The sequence below is a fragment of the Oryzias melastigma genome, linkage group LG17 (genome assembly GCF_002922805.2).
Source record: "Oryzias melastigma strain HK-1 linkage group LG17, ASM292280v2, whole genome shotgun sequence".
Classification (NCBI taxonomy): domain Eukaryota; kingdom Metazoa; phylum Chordata; class Actinopteri; order Beloniformes; family Adrianichthyidae; genus Oryzias; species Oryzias melastigma.
This window is the reverse complement of record NC_050528.1, coordinates 28,029,399-28,050,193: the sequence shown is the minus strand read 5'-3', so window position 1 is coordinate 28,050,193 and position 20,795 is coordinate 28,029,399. Positions and strand designations below refer to the sequence as shown.

The following is a 20,795-nucleotide window of genomic DNA, read 5'->3' as shown; positions in this document are numbered from 1 at the left end:
ATTATAATTTTGCTTTCCACCTCAAATAAGAAAACTAGAGCAGCAATAATGATGTTTTCATAGAAAACCTCATTTGTCTTTCAAATGTACTAAAGTCACCAATCCTTCAACCTCGTTGGAGATCAAGCTGAAGAAAGTCAAAAAGTGTTCATCATAGTTATTTACACGTGGAAATCAACATTTAAAAAACATGTAGCCAGAAAATAATTAATCTAAATAGCTAAATTATGAGTTTAAAAGTGATTCAAAACATTTTTTGAAGGGGGGTATCATGTTTTAGAGCTGTAGAGATGAGTCTCTTAAAAAGGACTCGTGTGATATTCGTTAGATAAAATAATCGGAATAGTACCATCTCTCTGTAAGCATGTGTCAAAGTCAAGGCCTGGGTAGTTGTATATTGGGTAATTCTATCAGGCCCTCCGGATTATTTTATTTTATTGCTATTAATGGCTATTTTGGAGTTTAGCTAATATTTCAGCTACACGCTAGCTGTTTTGGCTAATTTAAGCTTTTTTTGTTGTTTTTTTAGGCTGCTTTGGAGTTATGCTAATATTTACACACTAGCTGTTTAGGCTAATTTAGGTTTCTTTTTTCAATTTTTTAGGATATTTTGAAGTTTAGCAATTTTTTTCAGCTACCTGCTAGCTCTTTTGGCTAACCTAATTTTTTTTAGGCTAATGTGGCATTTAGCAAATATTTTAGCTGGCAATCAGCTTCAGCATCTTCAGCTAACAATTTCTGCATCTTCAGCTATCAGCACTGGAATTTTCAGCATCCAAATTCAGCTTACAGCATTCACACTAGCATTATCGCAGGTAATGCTATATATCTAGTTCATAATTATGAAATTATTAAATAAATGTTTATCCTGTTCGTCCCGTGACCTAAAGTGTGATTGGGTTCGACACCCCTGCTGTAAAGTATTTACACACAGGAATTTAAAGTATCCAAGCAGAACACTTCTGCCCAGCCTGACCTTTTCTTCTGTAAATAGCACACGCAGCAATGCACAGGAACAGATGCTGTCCGAAGAGCCACGAGGGAAAAACACCTTCTGACTGCTGCCCTCAGCGATGACGGATTGAATGAACCTGACTGGGGGCCCTGAGTGGGAGCAGATGCCACAGGCTCAGATCCTGGGATGTTGTGTTAGGGGGGTCTGTGTGTGTGTGTTTGTGTGCGTTTGAGCGGGAGCTTGTAGTATGGATGCCTGTCGTTCTGCCGCTGGCCTGTTCCTCCCTCAGCTCTATTTTTAGGGACGTGTTTACCGCAGGGTGGGAGGATCTGTGACTTCCAGCCACCGCTGAGGATAGCAGCCTCTGAGCCAACAACTGCAGAGGGAGGGGATCCCCAAAAACACTAACATGTTGACAAAATACAGTTTGGAATGTCTGAAGGGAAGCACTAGGGCAAAATAAAAATGAATGTAGCAACAAGATGGGACAAAAAGTCTTCAAAAGGGTCTACTTGTTCCCTTCTGGGAGTCAGATGTCAGAATTATGCACAGTCCGTGACCTCTGCATGCCTCCGTTTTAGTCAACACATGTGATAAATAACTCCAAAACGCTGCTGGAAAAAGCTGCAGCTGAAAGGCTTGAAGATTGAAAATAGGGCTGCCACGATTAGTCGACTAATCGACGTCTAATCGACTATTAAAATAGTCGATTTAATTGTTGATTAGTTGCTACTTTGTCTTAGTGATGCCACAACGATTATTTTAATAGTCATCTAGTCAACAACTATTTTTTTTTCACCTTTACAACACTCTGACTCCATATAATATAAAATAACGACTAATCGACTATTAAATTAGTCGTCGACTATTGTGATAGTTGATTAGTCGACTAATATTGGCAACCCTACTTTATATTTTATGGAGTTTGAGTGTATTAAAGTTGAACAAGTTGTTAGCGTTCAGCACCAAAAAAATGCACTTTTTATCTTTGAGTCAGTAAGATTAAAACCTTATCTTTGTTTCAGATGCTGAACTCATTTGATTTAATCGTGTTTTAATCCCAGAAACTAATGACGGACAGAGACTGCATGATTCATTAAAAGTTTAATAAACTATCATTGACATTGTCTTTATTTTTAGTTAGCTGAAAGCTAATGATGATTAAGATTTGTGTTTTACATCTACTTTGCTCATGACCCGATTAGTCGACTAATCATGAAAAATAACCTCTTATTAGTCGACTATTAAAATATTCGTTTGTGGCAGCCCTAATTGGAACTGACAATAATTATGAACCTCAAACAACAGATTGTTTAATTCAAATCCAAATGTCATCATACTAACAAGGATTGCAGCACATAAAAACATGACTTAGAACAATAAGCTGCTGGTGGATCAATGTAGTTTCGGCTGAAAGCAGTGATGAGTCAATAAAAGTAGTCCAAGGGTCAGTGAAGGCAACATCCTTATCCAACAAAGAAACTGCAAAGATTGTCAATTCTACAAACCACATCAAACTAGCTACTTAACTAAAACCAGCAGGTCACAAGATCACGTCTTAACTTTTACAGAAACACATCTCCAAAGTCAAGGAAAGTATTTTTAAAAGGTTACTAATCTGTGCTTCTCCAATGTTGGGCAACGCGTGTTAAAAGTGCAGACGTCAGCTGACAAAAAACGGCGACTCATCTAACCTCTGCACCTCAACGGAAACAGGAACCATGAACAGCGCAGAGGAACATCATAGCACCATAGAAATGGAAAAAGAATAGGTTTGACCACCAGTGCCAGGCACCCTTCATGAGCGCACACAACAGCCCAGACAGAGGGCCTGTGTGTGAGCTGGCACACACGCCATGTAGTCAGAAAAATGCATTCACTTTCAATGCCTCAAATGTAGAGATGATTGAAGCCAACAGAGCCATGGTTTAGGATAAGAACTGCTACCTTATAGACTGTGAGGCTTAAAAAAAAATCATAATTGATTCATTTCTAGCTTTTTTTAGCCTGTGACCACGTGTGGATTCCTCAAAGATCCACTCCAATGAAAATTGTGTTGTTAACATGTTCTTTTAGCATTTTTCTCATATATATATATATATATATATATATATATATAATTAAACTCAAAATTTAATTTCTGAGTATTTCTGTATTCAAATGCAGTTGGGAAAGAGATCCTATTTGTGACAGAAAATATGACGGGCCACAAGCTCCCTGCTCCGCTCCATTCTGACGCATCCTTGAAGAAAAATAGATCCATGAACGTCCGTGTTTATCTGAGCTGATATCTGGATCAGAACTGTACGACTGGTTAGCTCTGATATTGATCACTATTTTTGTTGCACCGCTAATGTAAGTTACGCTAGGTTCACGCTGGACACTAAAGCGCCGCGGTGTGGAATTCACACCATTTTTCCGCGATGGTCAACAGGTGCTTTTACCAGTTTTTTTTTTTTGTTTGTTTTGGCCATCATGAGTGAATTAATAACCTAGAAATATTACCCCATGTTTCTACTAAGAAGCAAATGTTTTAGGCCTACACTTCTTTAATTATTGTTGTTGAGACACACAGAGAGAAGTGTGTGTTTTGATTGTGTCTTAATTTTCATCTCTAGAGTGTGTTTACATACAAAAACATTATCACATTTGTCAATCGCGGTGCTTTATTGTCGAAAATTGGTTATATTTTAAAAATAAACCAGATTTTCTCATGTATCTTGATGTAACTCCCTGTCAGAATTCGCGTATAGCCTTCTGCGGAGGACCGCGGCGCTCCGCACATGGTGTGAACCACACCATAAGTTAACAAAGGAACCGAACGGAAGCGGCCTCTGTTCGGCGTTCAGAGGTTGTGAGGGACTGTAACTCAAGACAAGTGGAGAGCATGTAAACAGAGAGCTCTCACTTATGGGTAGCAGGAAGGGGGGTGGGGTTGCTCCACACCAACAGTCCCTCCCACAATTCAGAGGTGAATTTATTTTGAACTCCTGCAGAAACTATGTCCCAGAAAATGACAGGTTTTTACATTTTTTCTAAGAACTGCATCATCATACTGAAAAGATCACTGGGAATGATTTTACTAAGATCAAAAGATGATCAGAGTGGGACTTCATATAAGCTACAGCTCAAACATCCATTCACAATTTCACAACTAAAATGAGAATCATCACAACATGCACCCACACCTAAACAAAAATAAATTACCATATATTTTTAGGTTGCTGATAAATATTATATTGGATACAGATATAAATACAACTTTTGCTGAATAAAGTACATAAACCTAAAGTTAAAGTCTCATTAGTTGTCACACACCTAGGTGTATGACATTTGTTCTCAACATTTGACCACTCCCCTGTGGGAGCGGTGAGCTGCAGACTCGGGAACCATTTAGTGGTTTAACCCCCAATACTGCGCATCAAGGCACTGGGTCTGATTTTCTTTGAGTGGATTCGAACTCATGACTTCCCAGTCTCAGGGCGGACACTCTACCAAAAGGCCAGTGAGTTGTTACCTTTAAGAAAACCAAATATTACAAATATTGTTTATTACTCCCAGAAACTGTTCAGATATGACACAGCAGCAATACAAGAGAATGAAATAGATTATAATGTTACATCTGAAGGCGTCACATTTACCAGGAAGTTGCATATAAAGAGTAACTGTGGTGCCAGTGGGTGTAAACTTCCATTTTAAGGCTCATTTGTGATTACAATTCCTAATGCTGGAAAGCGGCCTGTGCGCGGACACACAACAGCACACACACATGGGAGGAGGAGGGAGCTGCCATCTGTGCAGAGTGCCATTAGCCAGATTAGATCACAGCTGGGCCCGTTTCTGCCTCTACTGTTACCCCACATGCAAACCCCCACAGGGGGCTAAAACAGATTTCATGGAGGGGAGTGGATGTTGTTATTTGACGTGTCCTGACCCCTCTCCAGCAGACCTGTTATGTATGAGGAGGCCGCTCCACGCAGGCTGACAGCTGTCACATGCAGCCCTGCAACTGTAAGCAGATCCCATGTAGCTGGTGTGAGCACTCAGACGAGAGCCCCGGGTTGAAGGGGTCACTATTCCTATAAGTCCTCCTAATGCCAAACACTTACAACCAAAAACATGAAGATTAGAGGCGTCGCAGAACCAAACTGAAGGTGTGTCAGGTTTGTAAAGGTAAAGGTGCTGCTGGGATGAAAATGACAATAAATACTGTATGTTTAAGTCTTACTGACAGTAGGGCTGCCACGACTAGTCGACTAATCGACGATTGAAAACGCGACAACTAATTTAATTGTCGATTAGTCGTTACTTTATATTATATAAAGTCAGAGTGTAGTAAAGTTGAAAGTTATAAAGGCATTCTGCTAGTTTTTTGGACTATTTTGACATTTACTAAGGTTTTTTTTTGGCTATTTTGGAGTTTAGATATTTTAGCTGCATGCTAGCTGTTTTGGCTAACTTAGGATTTTTTTTTTATTATTTTTAGGCTAATTCTGGAGTTTAGCTAATATTTCAGCTGCATGCTAGCTATTTTGGCTAATTTAGGATTTTTTGTTTTTTAAGTTATTTTGGAGTTTAATATTTCAGCTGCATGCTAGCTGTTTTGGCTAATTTAGGCTTTTTTTGTTTTTTTCAGGCTGTTTTTGAGTTTAGCTAATATTTCAGATGTTACCCGTTTTGGCTAACTTAAACTTTTTTCAGTTTTTAAGGATAAATTGGCATTTATCTAATATTTTAGCTGGCAATTGGCTTCAGCGCTTTTTGCTATCAGCATTAGCATCTTTAGCAGCCAAATTCAGCTTACAGCATTTACACCAACAGTATTGCAGGTAATATTATATATCTAGTTTTTAGTTAGTTTAAACCTAATGATGGTTAAGATGTGTGTTTTAAATCCACTCTGCGCATGATCCGATTAGTCGACTTATCGAAAAAAATCATCTGTGATTAGTCGACTATTAAACTCGTTTGTGGTAGTCCTAACTGACAGTTATGGATTTGATCTGTTTTGAGTATAAGAATATGAAAGCAGTACAGGTTCTTGTGAGCTGAAGTGTCCAGCAATACACAAAGAACAACCAAAGTTATTAGAGTTTGACAGTAAAGTTGATGTGTTCGAGAAGCCTCAGATTTGCCCACCTGTCAACCTCACTGTTACCGGCTGATCTTTAACCACTCCTGGAGAAACCTCCTGACTGCACATGGTTGACCATCATCATGGTGCTTCGATGTGCAAAGCAAACAAACTCATACAATCTTTTACTCTTCTCGATTAGCTATATTCAGCCTCATCTCTGGCGCTTTACATTTCGACCACAAGAGGTCTTACTGGTTAAAGCCCTTTTGGTTCTGGAAAGGTGTCAATAAATGAGAAGGTGCACACAAGGACGGGACTAATCCTCTCCTCAGGGGGCCGTTTAAATGGACACAAGGACCGTCGAGGCAGAACAAAGATGGACCTCTACTTTGTCTTACGGACTGATGGTTGTGTGAAGAGAGCTCCTGTTTAACATGGAAACCCTTGTTTTATTGTTGAGCAATTTAATCAAATCTAATTCCATCTGTCCAAGTATAGCTGCAATTAGGTTTCTCGAACTTAAAGACCCACTCCAATGCAAATTGTGTTTTTGGAGTTTAACATGTTCTTGTTGCATTTGCTCATGATGGAAGACATAAGTAAAAGACTTGAAGTTTAAATCTGCATTTTTGAGTACTTTGTTCCTATAGTGATGATCAGGAGCAGGTAAAAACTGTAAAAGTTCAGTTTTGTGACGCAGCAACTGACATATCCGGCCCACAAGCTCCCTGCTCTGCTCCATACTGATACACCCGCCGTCAGACAAATGGATCCATGAAGGTCTTTGTTTTCCTCATCTGAGCTGGAATCTGGACGAAATTGTTCGGCTGGATAGCTTATATAGTGCACCGTTTTTTGGGGGAGTTTTTTTGCCACGCTAATGTTAGCTTGGGGTTGTGAGGAGCTGTGAGCTAGCAGGAGAGAGTGTAAACAAAGGAATGCTGGGATATGAATGTATTGTTACTCCCATGACAACACTCCGTCCACAACCCAGAGGAAAATTTATGATATACTCTAGTCACACTGCAGAAAATGTCTTACAAAAAACAACAGGCATTTTGATTTTGTCTAAAGAGAAGAATTACATAAATTATTTAATTAAATAATCAAGACCACTGAGAATGTTTTTACTATAAATAAAAATATAGTTTGAGTGCAACTTTAAAATCCCCATTTGACAATTTTTTTTTATTTAAAAAAAAAAAAGTTCCCAGTAGTGTTTTAATTCTGATTATGACATTTTTTACCAAAATCCCACAACCAAAATGTCTTAAAAAGCCATTTTTTGTGTTGATCTGAAGCCTGTTTCCAAAATCTTCTCTGAGGGGGCGTGGCTTTTGGAGCTGAGAAGCCCTGATGATAGCTCTGTGCCTCGCTAGCATAAATCTTCACCGTTGCTACATAAAAACATCCATCAATCTGGGTAATGTCCAGCCGCATGGTTCTGATCCGGATGTCAGCTGGACGAGGAAGTGAAGATCTTCATGGACAGAACTTCCTCCAAAATCCTGATTCTTTCTCCTTCCAGTTCACCAAAGACTCTTTTAGCTAATTCTCCAATGTTTATTGACTGTGATCAATACATTCAATCATTGGTTTCTCAGAGTTCTTGATAAAATAATCAAAGCTAACATCAAAATGCTCTTTCATTGATTTACAATCCTTTCCAACTGCGGTCAAATGAGCCGCCGTTCACATTTCCGTGGTCACATCAAGAAGCTCCGTGGAGTCTGGTGGAGATTTTCCAGCGTTCTCAGTCCTGCTACCGTAAGTATTGGATGAAACTCACACCAAAAATCCAGTGATGCTGATTTGACCACAGAAATGTGAACGGCGGCTCATTTGACTGCAGTCAATGTGAAGATACCATCTTCTCTTCTCCAGAACCTGAACTAGACACTAGGAACAGATGAGGGTTTAGTGCATGTGCAGCAGAGCTGTTGATGGAAAGAAGATCATTCATTCAAACAGAGTCTGTCCAAGACACTTTGATTGATTTAAAAGGAGAAGTACTCGGAATTGAAAAAACAAAATTATTTCTTGTTTCATTTGTTTTTTTCATAAGAAAAATGCCACACAGACATGTTAAAAACTCAAAAAACAGGATTTTCATCAGACTTTAAAACTTAAAAAAAAAACTCTCAGTAATACAAAACAATCCTCAGTTAACCTGGTCATGCAGAGGTAGAGCGGTCAGCCTCTACTCAGTAGGGTTCCAGGTTTGATTCTAACTGTACCTGCCCATGTGACAAAGTGTCCTTGCATGGCACCACCACCATTATGTGAATGTGTGTTTATTGGTGAATGGGACTTGTGACTGTATAGCGCTTCGGGCCTTTATGAAGCTTGAGAAGTGCCATAGAAAGTAGATACACAATAAAAGACAACAGGAATGAGTGCAGCAAAACTATTAGGCCACAACAATTTTTGTAGGGTTATTGAGTCTTTCAATTAAGTTTTAGAGATTGTTTTCCTTCACTTGAAGGTTTCAAGCAGCAGAAATGGCCTCTAATGACAATCCCAATGCGAAAAGCCCCACAATGCATACATTAACTCCATTTGAATAGTGTTAATGTGCCTCCCCTGATAAACTCTGTACAATTACTCGACCAAGGGTTGTTTTCTACCACTTCTGCTTCCACACTGCACAACAAACTAGGCCTCTTGTGTTTCGCTGTGAAACACAAAGACGCACCATAAAGCCGCCCTGTAAAAGCTTGAAAGCAGAATAACAGCAAAATGAAAGCAGGACAATAAATTGCACACTTGTTGATTCTAGGGCTGCTACAAACGATTATTTTAATAGTCGACAAATCACAGATTATTTTTCAGATTAGTCAAAAGTGGATTTAAAACACATCTTAACCATCATTAGCTTTAAATTAACTAAAAACTCAATATATAGCATTACCTGTGATAATGCTAGTGTGAATACTGTTAGATAAATTTGGCCGCTGAGGATGCCAGTGCTGATAGCTGATGATGCTGAAACTGCTAGCTAAAAACGCTGAAGCTAAAAGCTGAAATGGCTGAAGCTAATATCCAGTTAAAATATTAGTTAATTCCCATGTTAGCCTAAAAAACTTAAGAAAAAAAAGTTTGGTTAGTAAAAACAGCCAGCATGTAGCTTAAAAAACGGCTAAACTTCAAAATTGCCTAATAAACTGAAAAAAAATCCTAAATTAGCCAAAACAGCCAGCTTGTAAAAATTAGACTGAAAAACTTTTCAAAAATTCCAAATTTGTCAAAACAGCAAGCGAAATATTAGCTGAACTCCAAAACGGACAAAAAACAGAAAAAAATCCTAAATTAGCCAAAATAGATGGCATGTAGTTGAAATATTAGCTAAACTCTAAAATAGTCTAGAAAACCTTAATGCCAAAATAGTCCAATAAGCTAGAATAATGCCATTATAACGTTCAAGTTTATTACACTCTGACTCCATATAATATAAAATAACGACTAATCGACTATTAAATTAGTCGTCGACTAATTCAATGGTCAATTAGTTGTCGATTAGTCAACAAATCGTGGCCGTCCTAGTTGATTCCACGAAAGAAAAAGTAACAACCTTTTGGCAAAGTGTGAAAACTTGTCAAAATGACCCGAGGCTAACCCCACTGAGGTGATGACTTATGCTCACGTTCAGTTATTTACCTGTGAAGCTGTACCAGCAGGTTTTCCAACCGCCTTTGTTCATTGTAGCCTCAGTACTCAGACTGCATTAGTATTCAGCAGAAGAATTTAGGAAGACAAGTGTGGTCACCTGAAGGTGACTTCAAGCATTTTTGCTGAGGAGGTCATAAATCCCATCCGCTTGCCTTTCAGCGTTTACATTCTTAGCATTACTGTCTTTTTCAGAAAAGCACACAAGGACTCCACAGCCAGCCGGCTGAATATTTAAACCTGGCTATTCTGCATTCTTATAACAAACCACATGATCCTGTCAGACAGTTTTTATAGTTGGTAGAAATCTGGGGGATTCAGCTGCTTTCGAAGGACAGAGCAACACGGCTGACATAAAGGCTAAAAGCTCTACATACTGGAGATGAGATAATGTCCTCTAACACAGGGCCAGAGACCAACCAGGAGGCATTAAAGCACTTCATGAGATTAGCTGAAGGTAATCAGAAGATCAGCTGTGGCCTCACCACCAATCATGTCTGATGGCCAAAAACAAACAAAAAAAGAGTTTAAATAAACCTTTGAGGGAAGTTACAACTCATTGAATTCTTCAACACCACAGATGTTGCCAGTGACACCTTCTCTGAACTACCATGTTCAAAGAGCTCTAAAGCTCCAGTGTTAAGAGTTAACAAGCAGCGTGTTGTTCTATATGATGTGAGTTATTAGAAATCATCTTTAATAACTCACATTATATAGAACAACACATGTTTTTGGGGAAAATATATCCCCATTTATCTTTTTAGCTTGAACACAATCACAATGAACAACTTGTGTCTTATTTTGTGCAACAAATAATAGACACTTTGGTGCAACATTGCTGAAATCAGTAATACGTCTCACCAAAGGATGATGAAAATAACGTTTTACAGCCTCTTCAAATGAAAAGAAAAGATCGAAACTTGCTGACAACTCAGAGAATCTAGAAAAGGAAAAGCGGCTCATCGAGCCGCTATCACAATCGACTGGAATGATCGTGTCAACGGTTGAAAAATGATAGTATATCAAAATACATAAACACTGAGGCGTTGGTGTTGAAGGGTTAATCAAAACCTTAAATAAGGGTCTAACACTGTCATTTTTAAGACATAGTTTCTGCAGAGCAACAGGAGGTCATTAGAAATTCCCCTCTGTGTCGTGTTGGCAAGGAAGTAACCCACCGTTGATATCCCAGCATGCCTTCGTTTACACTCTCTCCTGCTAGCTTATAGCTCCTCACACCTCCAAACTAACATAAGATAGCAATATTTGAGCTACGCAGGCGGACAGATTAGAAGACGCTCATGGATCCATTTGTCTGCAAAAGCTGCGTCACAAGCCTGAGCTTTCTCAAATCGCTGGTTTTCCTGATCCGTCACAATTTGAATAAACACTCACAAATGTAGTTTTGATCTTAAAATATGTTATACATCAAGAGAAAAATGCCACAAGAAACGTCATCCGAACAATGAGGTTGCATGCAGACAAAGGCTGCCTCACTGTCTGGATGAGTGAAGGAGCATGGAGAGGTTAACCTTGCTTGTCCTTTATGGAGTCAATCCTGGCTCATCTTTTCGTATTCTACTATAATCATTCTTTTATAAATGAAAATCTTAGCTGATCTGGGAGATTTAGCTCTACGTGTCACACTTGTAGCAGTTTTACAGAATAGAGTAACTTGTGTTCTTCTGGTGTATTCCGACTCCTACAGCCCCACAGACAGAACTCTGGAAGCTTCCAAACAAGGCCTGCTGGTGTTTCTGCTCCTCGGAGCTTCACCTCCAGCAGCCGCTTACGGTGCAGTTTGGATCAAACTGTCAAGTCAGACTCTTCCTGTCCGCGCGCGGTGCCTACCGGGATGCGAGGATGCTAAATCAGGGTACAGCCCGAGTCATCCTGGCCTTAGCCACGCCCACCGCACTGCAGATCAAAGCCGCGGACTGTAGGTTCGTCTTAACCTGCGACATCAACTCTTTCTTTCCAAGTGTCTGCGCGCGCGGCGGCGGCTTTGCGCCGTGCCGCTTTGATGTCTGCAGCAGCGGGCGCGAGCTCCTTCCGTTTCTCACTTTCTTCGTTAGCCCCCCCTCTGAAAACCTACCGACCCGAACTCGACTTCCATCCACCAATAACACCAGAACACACGCAGACGAGAGGGAATCGAACCGTTCACCCGAAAGCTGAAACGAGCGCGTGCTTCCAAGCGTTCTGACGCGGGGAGCCACGTCCACTCGACTTTTTCCGCCAGACTGAACACAGCAGACTATACGGCCATCAGGAGTGATCGGCTGCAGCTGCCGAGCTCACATCACACGACCAGACGAGGCGCGAACCAGACGGCCGCACAGACCCGAGGAGACGCTTTCCCCACGAGAACCCGCGTGGAAACGTCGACACGAGAGCGCTGTTCGTTACCGGGCGAGCTGTCCTCGTTCGGCGGGGAGAAGTGCGGCCGTAGCGGGCTCGTGTTTCCTGACAGCGGTGCTCCTCTGCTGCAGCTCCGCCTATCACACAGCAGCCTGCAGCCCACAGCAGAATTGTGGGATATCAGGACAACCGCGGCATTATTTAGGCAGCAGCACGTTTACGCACGCACGCGCCAGGAGCCCAGCTCATGACACGAGCTCTGTTTTCACACAGCTGCAATCATGTCATGTGTGTTTAGGGAAATCCGAACCCGTGGTGAAAACTAACAGACACTATAAATACGGTGACGTCGTGCTACGGTTTGGCCTTAATTCAAATGTTTTTAATATTCTGCAGAATTAAAAAATAAATCCTGCAGAAACTAAGGGTTTCATAGCAATGATTAGATATGTCAATAAATAAAACGCCAATACTTCAATTACCATTCTTTTACTTTGCACTTGGATGTGAAGTCTTTGCATCGCGTGTCAAAGTCAAAGCCCGTGGGCCGGAACCGGCCCGCCGGGTAATTCTATCCGGCCCTCCAGATCATTTTATTGAATTATCAATGGCCCGATGTTATCTTGTGCTTATTTCTAAATTGTATAATTTTTACAAAATATATTTTATGGAGAGTAAAATATTGGAAGTCATTTAAGGTTATTATTGAGAGTTTTTATTCATAATTTTGTTTTTAAAAATTATGGTTGTAAAGTTTTAAAAATTGGCATTCTGATAGATTTTTTTTTCTTTTTACTATTTTGGCATTTAATAAGATTTTTTTAGGCTATTTTGGAGCTTAGTTTAGCTAACATTTCAGCAACATGTCAGCTGTTTTGGCTTTAGGCTTTTTTTCATTTTTTTTTTTAGAATATTTTAAAGTTTAGCTATTTTTTCTGCTACATGCTAGCCGTTTTGGCTAACCTAACTTTTTCAGTTTTTTAGGCTAATTTGGCATTTAACTAAGATTTGGGGGATTCGCTCTGCTTTGACATCTAGCTGTAGGTGGCGAACATGCAGAAGAAGCCCCTCCCTGCTTGTCTAGTGTGAACACCATGGGCAAAGTGTATGTTCAAGATCAGGCGTCACATTTTTGATGAGAATAAAACTTCAGTCTAATCTATTTAAATATGTTGCTGCCATTACTTAAACTCAGCTTTTTAGAAATACCAGTATTCCTGTGGTTCTAAAGTCAATTTTTCCACCTCGTTTCCTTAGGCGTTATTATACTTGGACAAAAAGTAAATGGTGGTAAGTTTACAGAAGTGGATGATGAGCACATAACCTAACTGCGAGCGCAGACATACTGACATAAAGCCAGGTTTTTATTAGATTCCTGCTCGATCCTTCAGGGGATCACTTCTTGACTCGGTCTAATTGAATTCCCGCACGTTGCACTACAGTCGTGAACGTCACAGTTCAGGACATTTGCTGCCGTGACAGAGACATTGGACCGCGTCCTAAATGCTACACTGATGTGCGTCTTTGATTTAACTGCTGAACATGCACGTTTTACTTCCTACATTAACTGCTTTAAAAGCAACTATTAGTGCTGAGGTCAATGTCCACAACTGTTTTTTTTCTTCTTAGATGATGCTTGACAACAGATGCAACAAAAAACAACAGATTTCAGAAGAGAAAAGGTAGCTGTAGGTGGTTGCTCTAATAATTTTTCCAATGTTAGTGAATTGTTATTTTTTAATTATTCTTTTGTAAAACTAGTGGATTCTTTCAAGTTTACAGAATTTAATTCTCTCACTTTTCCTTCTTATCTTATTTAAAACCACCACAGACTTCACAGTAACCATGGCACTTTAAGGGATCCTTTCTTCCAGCAGATTCAGACAAAGTCGGACACAGTTTGTCCGGACTGACGTCCAGTCAGCACCCATGAGGGCAGCGACAGTGAGAGGGCAAAGCAGAAAACAATATTCAACAGGAAATGAAGGATTACTTCCAAGACTTATGATGGTGGGGAAAAATGTACTTTCATGACATTTCCCTACTGGGACAGCTTCACTTTATAAGCATGTCTCTGAACAAATCTTGGTTCTGGTTCAAGAAAACACAGTTTAAGAAACACTAAATAGATAATTAAATGAAACAAAGTAGGTTCTATTGATACATTCCAATTAAAACTGTGTTTTTGGTGTTTTTAACATGTTCTTGTGGCATTTTTCTGATGATGGATGACATATATAAAGAAACTGAAGCTTAAAACTGTATTTCTGAATATTTCTGAATTCAAATCTTTGCAAAAACTATGCCTAAAAAATGACAGTTTTTTTTTTTAATTTTGGCTAAAAACAGCCTAATTAAAAGACCACTGAGAACACTTTTACAATAAATCAAATGATGATCGGCACAAGACTTCAAATAAAATCAGTATGAATTTACTCATAGCAATAAACAAGGGTCCAAGAGAATAAAAAAAAAAAAACTCTTCTTCCAAACACAATGAAAAAGATTAATATTTAATTCATGTCCGAATTCCTTCACTACTCACTGTATAGTGTGTTCGCTATTTTACAGAGCTGTCCGAATCTACAATTCCAAAATCAGGTGCATTAGAAATTTCCCAGAAGTCTTTGCGAAAAACCAGTGTGCATTGATGCTCACTAGATTCACAAATATAGACCACAATGCATTGCGTTTGAAAAATGTTTTGCAAAAAATGTGTTTAAATCTATTTTTTTTAATAAACCATAAATGTTTTCATCATCAGAACACAATAGATTCATTAAAAAAATAATTTTAAAAATTTGTTTTTTTTTTGACAATTTTGGCTTTTAGTAAGATTTTTTAGGCTGTTTAGGAGTTGAGATAATATTTCAGCTACATGCTAGCTGTTTTGGCTAAGCCAAGTTTTTCTTTTTTTGCTTTTTAGGCTAATTTGGAATTTAGCTAATATTTTAGCTTGCCATCAATTTCAGCATCTTCAGCTATCAGCACTAGCATCTTCAGCGGCCAAATTCAGCTTACAGCATTCACACTAGCATTGTTGCAGATAATGCTATATATCTAGTTCATAGTTATGTTTAAAAAGTTACAGTTTTAAAGTTTTAAAAATGTAGTTTATAGTGTTCAATAAATGTTTATCCTGTTCGTCCCGCAACCTAAGGTGTGTTTTAGATTTTTACCTCTTGTGAGATTGAGTTTGACACCCCTGAATTAGAGTTTGTAAAGTCAATAACAGTTGTTTAGAGAATCAGAATAAGTTTTTTTAAGAACATTGTTCTAACTTGTCACGAGGAACAAAGTTTGCGGTTAAACGTGAGTTTTTCCAAATACGGAGTCTTAGAAGGGTTTGGGGTGATAATAAAGAGGAAACTCTGCCTTAAAAATCTTAAGAAAATCTGTGAAAAATAATTAAAAATATATCTTTCTGAACAGTTTTTGTCAGGATGATTACTTTCAGATAAGTGTGAGCGTACGTCTATAACCTCTCCGAGGGAGTCTTCATAAAAGAGCCCGCTCAGCAGAATGATTAATGCCACAGACAACATGTGATCTCTGGACTTTACTTAGCTTATGTGGCTGCTGAACTCTTCACTTTTTCTGCTGTGTTTAGACGCCACGTTCCGGCGCGGCTAATGTGGACCCTGCCTGCTAAACGTTAAGCTTGTCTATTAGCAGAAGTACAAAGCATTCATTATCACATTTACTCCTTATAAATACCAACTAGTGGCGATAAAATTTAGGCTAGGAAAGATCTTTCCTGAGGATGATATCCTTGTAACTACTTTCAGAATAAATAGTCATCAAAAATACTTTAAAATATAAATAAAAATAACTTTACAATATTTGTCAAATATTTCCCCAACATTTCCAGAACCTCATTATTTCCTGTACAGGAGGCAGAATACGGCAGAGCCACTTTGGTACTATGAAGTATGTTTCTTACAAATACTAATTAAATGCGATTGGATTTGGAGGACACAGGAAGGGATGGCCAGGCCAACATTCCTCTACGTCTAAACATGGGGTTCCCAAACTATGGCCCATGGGCCGGATCAGGCCCGCCTCCACATTTGGCCCGGCCCCCTAAACACCATCAGAGACGCAGATCAAGATCCACAAAACGTCACTTTTTATTCCACCCTTCTGAACTATGACGGCAGAAGAAAGACTATTTATTGGTTTAATAGTGTGAATGTTGTAAGGCATTCACACAACAGTGATTCACTTTTTCTTTATTATTATTTTTTGTCCGTACATTTGTTGGATATCCATAGCTCTTCAGCTCTTTCAGCTATTACCATTTTCAGCTCTTTTCATGCTAGCTTTTTCAATTGTTTAGGCAGTTTTTAAGGATTTCTAGACTATTTTGTTCAGCTAATATTTTAGTCACATGCTAGCTGTTTTGGCTACATTGGGCTTTTTTTTCAGTTTTTTAGGCTAATTTGGAGTTTAGCGAATATTTCAGCTACATGCGAGTTGCTTCATTTAATTTTGGCTTTTCTCTGTTTTTTGGGCTATTTTGGAGTTCAGCTAATATTTGGGAACATGCTAGCTGTTTTGGCTAATTTAGGATTTTTTTCTATTTTTTAGGCCAATTTGGATCTTAGCTAATATTTTAGCTAGCTATCAGCTTAAGCGTTTTCAGCTACTAGCTTCAGCTAATTCAGCTATCAAATTTAAGCTTTTTCAGCTTGTAGCTTCAGCATTTTCAGCTACTAGCTTCAGCTATCAAATTTCAGCTTTTTCAGCTTGTAGCTTCAGAGTTTTTAGCTGTCAATTTCAGCATCTTCAACTATCAGCACTAGCATCTTCAGCGGGCACATTCAGCTTACAGCATTCACACTAGCATTATCACAGGTAATGCTATACCTAGTTTTTTAAATCTTTTAGTGTTTTTTTTCTATGAGGATTACATAAATGAATTATGTAAATTTTGTCTGTTTGGCCTTCTGGAAAACCATAAATGTTTACATTTAGGCTGTGATTGTTGTACTTTTTCTGTTAGCCTACAAAGCGTCCCCGGTCCCACAACAGTTATGTGGCCCTCACAAGAAAAAGTTTGGGGTCTACGCAACAAGACTCAAAGTCAAATTTGTCTTTCATCTCTGAAGGCCATCGATGTTCAGAAAATAGAGGTGTGTATCTTTCCCTCTCACACCATTCGATACGTATCTCGATATATTGGTCTACAAATCAATACGTAAATGTTTCAACTAACTTTCTTGCAATACAATACAGTCTGATTCTTTCACCAGAAATGCTCAAATCTACATATTTCTCATTCATGTGGCATTTTAAGCTCTAAATAATAATGCATGTCAATTGACAGAGAAATGTATTCAGGTATTGACTTGGAAGAAGCAGGCTTATGATTGGACGTCTTTTGATTTGCATTGCAAAAAAACTAAGACTGTAGAAAAAAACAAAGAAACTTCAGTTTGCCAGAAATTGATTAAGTATATCTTGAATGATTTAATACCTTTTAACCAACAGAATCGTGTTCATATCTGTGGTTTTCAAACAATACTGCAGTTGCTTGATCAATTTTCAATACATATCTATCTTTTACATCTCTAACCGATACTGCTGTTACTCCCAGTTTTCCATACGTATCTAATATCTTTTACATTCCTATCAGAAGACCATGACTAGAGTGTAGAAGGAGCCACTACAGCAGCCATAAAACGTATCAAAGACCTGATGACTCAGCAGAGTTTTCACTGACGTTCCTCCAACAGTGCTGATCGCAGCAGCAAATGACACTTTGGACTGAAGGAACTCAGTGGTTCGGTGCTAGCTCAGCTCTCAATTTTGTCTCCAACCAAGAACCCCCCCGACACACACACACACACACACACCTCTCTCTCCTACACCTGTAAACAACAAACATCTCAACACATGTAGAGTCAGAGGCACAAGACACCTCAATGATTCACGTGAGGAGAAGAACGGTTGATAGCGTGGACGAAGCGTTTCTTATCTCAAAGGTTTTTAACCTTTGGTAAGATGCTGGTGGACTGCAGTGGAAGCATTTAAAGGGTCCACTTAACCCTTGTGCTACCCTAAGCATGTTTACATTAAAAGTTGGACCATCTGGACCGACTCTGGACTGACTCTACTGGCTTTACCGTGCTAACAATTAAAAAATTACAATAAATCAAAAAACGTAAACACAGGGGCCCCAGTGTTTAAGGGTTTTATGGGTGAAACATCGCGCAGCATGGAAAGATTTGATGAAGAGTGCACCAGCAGGTGGTGGTGTGCCACCTACCACTCACAGGGATTATCCAGCAGCAATACACGACCCACTCATTCAAGTAAGAGAGTTTAGACGCTGATGTCAAGCCTCCGCCTTCAAGCCCCAGATCCTCCCACAGACGTTTTTAAAGAGGAGAAAGCTCCAATACTCTGACTGACAGCGAGTCATGAGCTTTTATCCTAAAGCAGAGAAACAAACTCGCATCTGAACCCATCTCCTCTATGAATACCCAGTTCTAGGATGAGACGGCCTCGCGCTGCCTTTGAGGGGTCCAGCAACACTGGGAGATAACAATCACTCTAGTCAGTCACTCCCTGAAGACAACAGCACTGCACTCATGTGGAACTGGGCTCATTACAGACAGACAGAAAGTGCTGTACACCTGTGGGAGAGAACTAAAGTCTGGACTACAGGGTTTCAGCTAAAAGAAGTGACTTCTCTAGAGTCCCAAAGCACAACTGACAACAGAAACGCAGGAAATGAGTCTGCAAGATTTCAGAAAAATGAAGGCATCCAAAACATGGATGCAGAAGAGTCAGGGGCGGAGCTACTCAGCTCAGCTCCAAAAGCCACGCCCCCTCAGAGGACATTTTGGAAACAGAGGCTTCACATAAACATGAACATTTTCTTTTTAAGACATTTAGGTTGTGGGATTTTGATTAAAAGCTTCATAATAATAATTAAAACACTAATGGGATTTTTTTTTAATTAAAAAATTGTCATAGGGGGACTTTAAGAGGAAAACGTGATCTGCGAGGAAATATATTCCCAAATATGCAATTAGACGTTTCAAGAGGTAGATTACAAAGTGAGCTCCACACATGATGCTTCAGTAACAATTAGTGTGAGCTCCAGAGAGCAGAAGAGAAATAATGTCCTTTACTACACTGAAGGAGGGGTTGACTTTATACTGACAGAAGTGATGTCAATCTCTGGTGTCACTTGAGACCATCTCAGCATCAAACGACTGAAGCAAAGACTCCTCAGACAGAGGAGCTCCCTTTGATTCCATCTGCTCACTTCCTCCTTCATGCTGCCCCAACAGAAGTACATATGCTGCAAAGACAGCTCTGCAGTCCCTTCATCATCCACTGACATGGACAACAAATGATGGTCTGCTTAATCACGCCATCCATCAGATCTGCAAGGATCCTTCCAAGCTTAAATATGGGAATTCCCGGCTGCTAGCCCATAATTACAGCCCTCCTGTTTTACATTTGAACAGATTGAAAAAATAAAAAAGGCCATAGTTAACTCTGTTGGTAGCATTTAAGAGAATGTTTACAGACTGTAGTTTTGCAGACACACCTCTCTATTTGAAGGCGGATTGGGATAGTTTGACGTCTGTTCAGACTACGCCTTCCCAACAGGTCCGTCAGGAGAATGACCTGCAGGACGCTGGTTCTGACAGAGCAGACGGCTGATAGTGTAAGAAAGGATTGGCTTTGATGGGAGGAATTTTAAGAGCTCCATAATGAACAGAGAAGAAGCAGTTAAACCAGATCAGTCACTGCATGTTGCTGCTGTAAGATTAACCTTGTAACAACGCAGATTATATGTCCATTAAAGATGATCACTGGAACTTAAATGTCATGTTTATGTTATTATGCATTTCTCTATAAATCAGGGGTGTCAAACTCAATCGCACAAGGGGAAAAATCCAAAGCACACCTTAGGTCGAACAGAATAAACATTTATTGAGCACCAAAACTACATTTTTGAAACTTTAAGACCATAACTTCTTAACATAATTATGAACTAGATATACAGCATTACGTGTGATAATGCTAGTGCGAATGCTGTAAGATGAATTATGCTGCTGAAGATGCTAGTGCTGATAGATGAAGATGCTGAAATTGATAGATAAAAATGCTGAAGCTAAAAATGCTATTGAAAGCTGAAATCACTGCAGCTGAAAACGCTGAATCTAATAGCTGAAAACGCTGAAGCTGATGGCTAAAATCACTGAAGCTGAAACACTGAAGCTAATAGCTGCAATCAGTGAAGATGAAAACGCAGAAGCTAATAGCTGAAAACCATGAAGCTGTTAGCTGGAAATGCTTAAGTTAATAGCTGAAAACAGTGAAGCTGAAAACGTTAAAGTAATAGCTGAAAACGCTGAAGATGATAGCCAGCTAAAATATTGGCTAAATGCCAAATTAGCAACAAAAAAACTTAGGTTAGCCAAAATAGCTAGCATGTAGCTGGAAAAAAAATAACTAAACTTCATAATATACTAAAAATACTGAAAATAGCCTAAATTAGCCAAAACAGCTGACGTGTCAAAATTAACCTAAATCCAAAACAGCCAAAAAAAGTTAGCCAATACAGCTAGCATGTAGCTGAATTATAAGCTAAACACCAAAAAATCTTAGTAAATGCCAAATAGTCCAAAAAGCTAGCAGAATGTCAATCTTTAAAACAGTAACTTTTTAACATAATTATGAATAATAAAAAGGCAGAATTAATATTCCAGA

At 39.2% G+C, this 20,795-nt stretch overlaps 1 protein-coding gene across 10 annotated transcripts in view; it reads right to left on the bottom strand.

Moving 5' to 3' along the window:
- Nucleotides 1-20,795, bottom strand: part of LOC112151319 (protein 4.1) — a 58,397-nt gene that overhangs the window by 36,151 nt on the left and 1,451 nt on the right. For 3 of the 10 annotated variants that reach the window (XM_024280260.2, XM_036216478.1, XM_036216481.1), the window contains exon 1: nt 12,108-12,338. The exons of 2 other annotated variants lie outside the window; for them this stretch is intronic. The gene's annotated coding sequence lies outside the window, so the exon portion shown is untranslated. Of the gene's footprint in view, nt 1-11,793; nt 11,813-12,107; nt 12,339-20,795 lie in introns of those variants that run through there. 5 more of the 10 variants (XM_036216479.1, XM_024280269.2, XM_036216482.1 and 2 more) reach the window with 4 other exon arrangements.